The 7,916-nt window shown below is 41.1% G+C and overlaps 1 pseudogene; it reads left to right on the top strand.

Annotated features, from left to right (window-relative positions):
- The first annotated feature begins 6,497 nt into the window (after nt 1-6,497).
- Nucleotides 6,498-6,858, top strand: LOC109385683 (40S ribosomal protein S20 pseudogene; annotated as a pseudogene).
- The last annotated feature ends 1,058 nt before the right edge of the window (nt 6,859-7,916 follow it).

The following is a 7,916-nucleotide window of genomic DNA, read 5'->3' as shown; positions in this document are numbered from 1 at the left end:
CTCGCCCAGGAAGAGCGCAATGATGGTGCCAACTTGGGCCAGTGAAGCAACATCCTCCACAACTAGACTGAAGAACAAAAGGACAGCAACTTGTCTGGTCCCCTTACCCCAATTCCCAGTGCTGTTCCCATCCCCCAACTCCCCCCCAAAAAAAATCTTAACAAAAAATGCAGTATATAGTACAATATACATAGCATATATAGTAACCACTTTGTTAATATACAAGGTGCCAATAAAATGTATACACTTTTTTAAAAAGGTTTTATTGGGAAATTGGGGAAGGGGCTGGGCCAAGTTGTTGTCCTTCAGTCTTAGTTGTGGAGGGCACAGCTAGCTCAGCTCCAAGTTCGGTCACCATCCGGGGGCTCATTGGCAGCTCGCAGCTGCTCAGCTCAAGGTGCCATGTTCAATCTTAGTTGCAGGAGGGGAGGGGGTCGTGCATAGCCCACCATCCTATGTGGGAGTCAAACTGGCAACCTTGTTGTTAGGAGCACGTGCTCTCACCAGCTGAGCCATCCTGCCACCTGTTGGCAGCTCAGCGGCAGCTCAACTCAGGTGCAGCTCACTGGCCCATGTGGGAATCGAACTGGTGACCCTGTTGATCAGAGCTCATGCTCTTAACCGACTGAGCCACTCGGCCAGCCCATGTATACACATTTTAAGAGATGTTATCTGTGTATTACTTTTTTTATTTTTATTTACTTTTTTATTTTTAAGTTTATTTTCATTTTTGTTGTGTACTTATTTTTATTAAGTGTAGGCAGAAGCATACGGATAGTTTTCACATTATAATCAGAAGTGTCTGGACGCTGATGGTAACCACTTTGAGCACCTCTTGTAATTGCAGAAGTCAAACGTGACTTGTATTCATCTTTTGTTTTTGGTACATATTAATTACAATTCTAATACCTTTTTCCTTTCTTAAAATGTGTATGCTTTTTTTGGCACCCTCCGTAGATGTATGTTTTCTTGGAAATAGTGTAGAACAGGGGTCGGTAAACTTTTGAGATGGAAGGGTGCCAGGGGTCAGTGAACTGCAGCTGGCGAGCCTATGAAGTAAAATTGAAAATGAAAATAAAACAAAACCATCATAGTTTCATTTATAAAATTTTTAAAGGATATTATTCACATAATGGTGATTATGTAAAAATATATTTATGGCTCTCGAATAAATTTTAAATTGTTGTGAGGGACAGGATTGGCTCTTCTATGGGTTGGCAAACTTTTGAGATGGAACATACCCAAAGAGCCGCATGTGGCTCATTAGCCGCAGTTTGCCGACACCTGGTTTAGAAGAATAGTCATTTCTTGTTTTGAGATTTCAAGTAATTTAAATTTTTTTAGTTCCTTGGTTCTGATTTTCATTTACCTGCATATTTAATTTTTCTATAAAAATATTTATTTGTCCAATTAATGTAAAATTATAATTTTTCAAGTTCTGGTAACTTCAGTTAAATATTACCTAATCCTACTAAAAATCTTCTCTATCCTCAAGGAGAGCTCTCAGCATTGGGGAAAAAAATCTCCAGACTTTTAGCCTAACATTCATCTGTCACAGCTCCTCCCATTTCCTGTTATCTTGGGAACACTGCCAGCAAAAGAGATTCTTTTGATTTCTCTTATCTTATGCCTATAGTAATATATGAATGTAAAATAAGTTATCTCCAAATATTTCATAAATGATCAAACAATCTTATTAGTGTGTGTATAATGTTTTGAGGATTTAAACTACCCCTTAGATTGGAAATCTGAAAAATTCCCCTCATTTAGAGGAGGAACATTTTTAAAGTCAGCATAGACCTCTGCAAATTGTTTTGTATTTTAACCATACATTTACTTTGGGTACCTAAAACTATTTCAACTCAGCTGAGAACTGGGATTGCAGGGACAGTTCTTTTTTTTTTCTTTTTAAAAATTTTATTGGGAAATTGGGGAAGGGGAACAGTGTTGGGGAATTGGGGAAAGGGAACAGCAAAGTTGTTGTCATTCAGTCTAAGTTGTGAAGGGCACAGCTAGCTCAGCTCCAAGTCCAATCACCATCCAACTGCCTGTCAGCAGCTCGCGGCCACTCAGCTCAAGATGCCGTGTTCAATCTTAGTTGAGGGGCGCAGCTCACCATCCCATGTGGGAGTTGAACTGGCAACCTTGTTGTTAGGCGCACATGCTTTCACCAGCTGAGCCATCCTGCCACCTGTTGGCAGCTCAGCAGCAGCTCAGCTCGGGCGCAGCTCACTGGCCCATCTGGGAATCCAATCGGCGACCCTGTTGCTAGAGCTCGTGCTTTTAACCAACTGAGCCACTCAGCTGGCCCCCGAGGTGCAGTTCTTGAAAGGGAGAAATTTCAATTCCATATAAACAACTTTTTCTCTTTTATAGAAGTAAATATAAAAATGTTTGACTCAGTTTTGAAAATTAGAAAAATACCAAAACTCCAAGTGGCCGGCCGAGTGGCTCAGTTGGTTAAGAGCTTGCTCAAGAGTGCGAGCTCGAGCAACAGGGTCGCCGGTTCGATTCCCGGCCCAAGCTGAGCTGCTGCTGAGCTGCCAACAGGTGGCAGGATGGCTCAGCTAAACAACAACAACAACAACAAAACCAATATGAAATATACTTCTTTCAATGTTATGGGTAGCTGAAAAAAAAAGAAGAGAAGAACAGAAGAGAAAATCTAAGGGTAGGATAGGAGAAAGGCAGGAAAAGGAATACTGGAGAGAAAAGATAAGGAGAAGAGAGGGAGAAAAATATTAAAAAGGACGTGTTGACAGAGGGAAAAGATGAGGGAAAGGAATTTAGGTGTGCTCAGAGATGAGTAACTTACATATAAACTGTTTCAAGAGTCAACTATTGTCCGGGAGTTAATCTTACAGATATATTAAACCAATATGCAAAAATACATGCACAAGTTTGCAGCACTGCTAGTAATTTTAAAAGATGGGAAACAACCTACATGTCAAGCAATATAGAAATACATAAATTAAGTATGGTGCACCCATACAAAGGGATAACATGTAGTGGCTCTAAAGAATAATGGGGCCGGCCGAGTGGCACGATGGTTAAGAGCTGGCTTGGGACGCCAGAGGGCCCCAGTTCGGATCCCACATATGAGGGCCAGTGATGCTACCCTCTACAGCTAAGATGCTGAACAACAGCTCAACCTGGAGCTGGGCTGCTGGTGGGTCGCCGGCGACGGCGTGGGTTGCAGCCCCTGCTGCAGTGGGGTGCCATGGGCTGCCGTGTGCAGCCAGCAGCCAGGGTGAGCGGCCAGCAGCCACCGTGAGCGGCCGTCCAGAGGCCGGCGACTGATCTGCCTCGCCCGGGAAGAGCACAATGATGGTGCCAACTTGCGCCAGTGAAGCAACGTCCTCCACAACTAGACTGAAGAACAAAAAGACAGCAACTTGTCTGTTCCCATCCCCCCAATTCCCCAATAAAAACCTTTTTAAAAAAAAGAACAATAATGGATCCATACATACTCCAAGATATATTCAAAAATCTCCAGATATGTAGATAAATTTAAAAATTGAGTGGTAGAATTAGATGTATAGTAGCAATCGATTTATATAATTTTAAAGCACACACACATACATATGTACTCATATATTCATACAAAATTTATGGAAAGATACAGAAAAGTCTGGGGAGTGGGCTAGTGAAGGGCAATGAAAAGAAAAAGTGTTATTTTTACTTTTTTTGTATTTGAAATTATTAATATGTATAAGTGATATTTTATAAGGAAAAGGTTAATTTTTAAATGTTTTTAATAAATGCCTTCTTTAAAATAAAATGGCCTTTGACATTCTCAAGTACTTTCCAAAGATTTAAAAAGAGTTATTTGTACAACAGAAAACAGTTTGTCTGATTTTGTAGTCAATGGTGCTTTTTTTTTTTCCATGGAATTCTGAAAGCTTTAGGAACTTACTTTGGCCTCAGAAATGCTGACCAGTATACTATTATCTAGCTCTTGGTAGTCCCTTTGATGTTCAAAACCTGTCAGACTGTTGTTTTTCCAAATTAAATGTAGGGTTTGGGTTTGTTTTGTCATTGTTGCTGTTGTTGTTGTTGTTGTTGTTGCTGTTGCTGTTTAAGGAAAGCTGGTTCTTGCCAGGACCTAGTGGAAATATATGACTGAAACAAAACTGTAGGAACAAATCGACTGAACCTGTTTCCTGGCTTTCAAAGGGGATTTTTCCCCCACTCTCTTAGTTTGTTATTGATGGCAATTTGTCTTACCCCTAGCTTTCATTCTTGGTTAGAAAGATCGAACTACCTCTATTTTTTCCTCTCTTTTTGTGTATATCCAATATGGGGTGCTGGATTACTCATCTCAGTTTATAGCACATTACCACCACTAGTTTGTGCAAGGCCATTCTCCTTTTCATTACTTATTTTCCTCTTAGCCCCATTGCTCACCATATGCTGCATTTCTAATATGTCTCATGTGTGCCCTTTTTATTTTGCACATTCTTGTAAAACATGAAAGTCTTATGTGCAACTATTTTTAACTTGCATAAATAATTATTTTATATATCATCACCTCCTTTTCCATTCAGCATTGTTTTTAATATCTATCCCTGTCATCATGTTAACATCTATTACATCTAAATACTGCACAGTATTACATATTTCACAACATTTCATTCATCTATTTCCCCAGTGATGGACCCCTTCAACAACCTCCAACTCTCTCCACCATATGCAACATTACAGTACTCACTCTCAGCACGGCACATTACTTTAAGTGCCTATGTGAGAATTTCTCTGGGAAATTCTAAAAAGCAGGATTGTGGGGTCATAGAGTATGTATGTGTTCTTAATTTGCCTATGGAGTACAAGATCACATTCTAGAATAGCTGCCCCAATTTACACACAAACCAGCAAGCAGTACTTGAAGGTTTCTATATTCCTACATCCCAAACAACACTAGAATTTAGCCTGTTCTTTACTGTTTGCTAATCTGATATGTGTCATATCTAATTTTTTACTTTAAAGAGAAAGGAAAGAAAAAGGGAGACAGAGAGGAAAGAAGGAACCTCAGTTACCACAGAACTGTTGCCTACCACCCATTTGCTGACACTGCCTCAGTCCACTCTTTTAGTCAGGTATTTGTCTTTAAATTCTTGGAAAGAAGCAACACAGGAAGAGGGTAATTTCGTAGGCTGGAATCCACCAGACCTGGAAGTGTGGAAAAGAAACTGTGATAGAGTAAATACCTATGGACAGCTGGTCTTCCCAGATTGTTTCCATTAACTACTCATATTAGCTGGGCCTTTGTGCTGTCCTGCTGTGACTCTACTGACACTGGCAACGTGGGTTATTGAGGAAAAATTCTGCAGTGAGGGAGCAGACAAAATTTTCCCAAGACAAGAAGGGTGAGTGGCAACCCGCATCCAAGTAACCTATCACATTTTCCTGCTCCATTCTGCCACTCCACCTTGGCAGCTGCCACTGAACCTCTGCTCAAACACATACACCAGTCAATGGAGATTCTGCATGGTTTTTACTGTAGTTCCTCAGATCCATGCTTCCCTCCTGCTTCTGTATTTTCTCCATGGTTGGTTTTTTTGTTTGTTTGTTTTTTTAAAGATTTTATTGGGGAATCAGGGAAGGGGAACAGACAAGTTGCTGTCCATTTGTTCTTAAGTCTAGTTGTGGAAGATGATGCTTCACTGGCCCATGTTGGTATTATCATTGCGCTCTTCCCAGGTGACGCAGTCGGTCGCTGGCCATTGGACGGCTGCTCACGGCGGCTCACGGCAGCTCACGCCAGATGCTGGCCACTCACGGTAGCTCAAGCAGCCCACTGCAGCCACTGCAGCCCCACCACAGCCTATGCTGTTGCCAGCGACTCACAGCAGCTCAGCTCCAGGTCAAGCTGTTGTTCACCATCTTAGCTGTAGACAGCGCAGCATCACTGAACCCTGTGGGATCCAAACCGGCTGCCCTGCTGCTCAGAGCCCCGGCTCCCAAGCCAACTCTTAACCAATGAGCCACTCGGCTGTCCCTCCATGGTTGTTTTGAGAGGAGGGAGAAAGTAGCCTATGCTAGCTTACCACATTTTCAGGAATCAGAAATCACTCTGTTTTTCTGCTAAAGAATTTTCCTCTTTTCCATCTTTATCTCTCATCAAACAAGAGAGGGTTTTCTTACTATTAGGAGAATGCTCCCTAATTTCCCCGTTTCCCATCTGTTCTCTCAATTTAGGAGCCTAAATGGCTGAATCCTTCATATGATAGTTTGTTAATTAATTCACATCCTTGCCAGAACTTTATAACACCTGACTTCAATTATACCCAAACAGGTTTTTAAAGAAATGGAACCAAACTTAGACTAAATCGTAAATTTTTTGGGAAAAAACATTCCATCAAAATCACTTTTGCTCTTTGAGGAAGACGCAGTCACAGCTGCAGCAGAGCTCCATTCCCCCCACTCCCGCTTCCAACTCACGGCTGTTTCTCCTGCCTGAGGAACAAGTCAGTCAGTCAGGAAGCCACGCCACAGCCATGGCTTTTAAAGATACCGGAAAGACACCCCTGGAACCAGAGGTGGCGATTCGCTGAATTAGAATTACTCCAACAAGCCGCAATGTAAAATCCTTGGAGAAGGTATGTGCTGACTTGATCACAGGCGCAAAGGGAAAAAAAAATCTCAAAGTATAAAGACCAGTTTGAATCCCTACCAAGACTCTCAGATTCACTACAAGAACAACTCCCTGTGGGGACGATTCTAAGATGGGATCGTTTTCAGACAAGGATCCACAAGCTCCTGATTGACTTGCACAGTCCTTCTGAGGCTGTTAAATAGATTACTTCCATCAGTGTTGAGCCAGGAGTTGGGGTTGAAGTCACCATTGCAGATGCTTAAGGCAACCTTTTTAATAAATTGACTATCAGTTGTTTAAAAAAAATCACTTTTTATTTCTTGTGCTCCATGAACAGTGATAGTGAGCATGTACTCTGTGTGCATACTCTGCTCATCAGGATGTTAGGCATCAGGGCTGTGAAGAATCCACAGATGGTAAATTGAAGTCCTTGTCTGCAAGAAGCTCACATTCTAGTTGGCGGGAATATGGCATATACAAGGATAACTTTAATATGACTGCAGGGCAATATAAAAATAAATAAATTAAGAGCAGTACAACCAAAGTGCTATAGACTCTCAGAAAGAAGAGACATCGTTTCTAGCTAGAATCATGCAGGAAGGCTTTATGGAAGATTAATAAACTTCACTGAGCTGGGCCTAGAAGGAGGGAAAAGAATATTTATTCCCAGGGGAATCTTGGCAAAGGGATGAGCACCATTATCCTTTTACATAAAATATGTCCAATAAATATTAGTTGCATTCATTAGTGAGCAATATTGCAGTGGCAGAAAAGAGTGAGGGATATTTGGGAAAAATGAATACTCTAACTTAACTAGAATGCAGATTCATACAAGAGAAATAAGCAGCAAAAAAAAACAGGGAAAATAGATAGAAACTATTAATGTTGTATTCCCGTCCATATCCTCAGTGCCTTGTACAGAGTCCAACATTCAGTAGGTAGTCAATAAATCTTTGTTGAACAAATAAATAAATCTATAGAAATTGTAGGGATTTCCCTAGTCCCTTGGAATTCAGAAATTTCCTCAGGTTTTCTTTAGGCATTTACTTTCTTGAAAATGAAAGTTTTAGAATTGCCTATATCCTTTGGAGAGTCATGGTCCTTCACTCAGCTCTCAGACATGAATTATTATTTTTTATAAACATTGTTTTAAACTTTATTGGGGAACAATTTGTTTTTCCCAAGACCAACCAGCTCCAAGTCAAGCTGTCCTTCAATCTTAGTTGTGGAGGGCACAGCTCAGCACCAAGACCAGTCGCCATTTTCAATTTGGTTGCGGGGAGCACAGCCCACCATCCCATGTGGGAGTTGAACCAGCAAC

Source organism: Hipposideros armiger, unplaced genomic scaffold, assembly GCF_001890085.2.
Source record: "Hipposideros armiger isolate ML-2016 unplaced genomic scaffold, ASM189008v1 scaffold_121, whole genome shotgun sequence".
NCBI lineage: Eukaryota > Metazoa > Chordata > Mammalia > Chiroptera > Hipposideridae > Hipposideros > Hipposideros armiger.
Note: the sequence above shows the minus strand (reverse complement) of the source record. Positions and strands in the feature narration are given on the sequence as shown.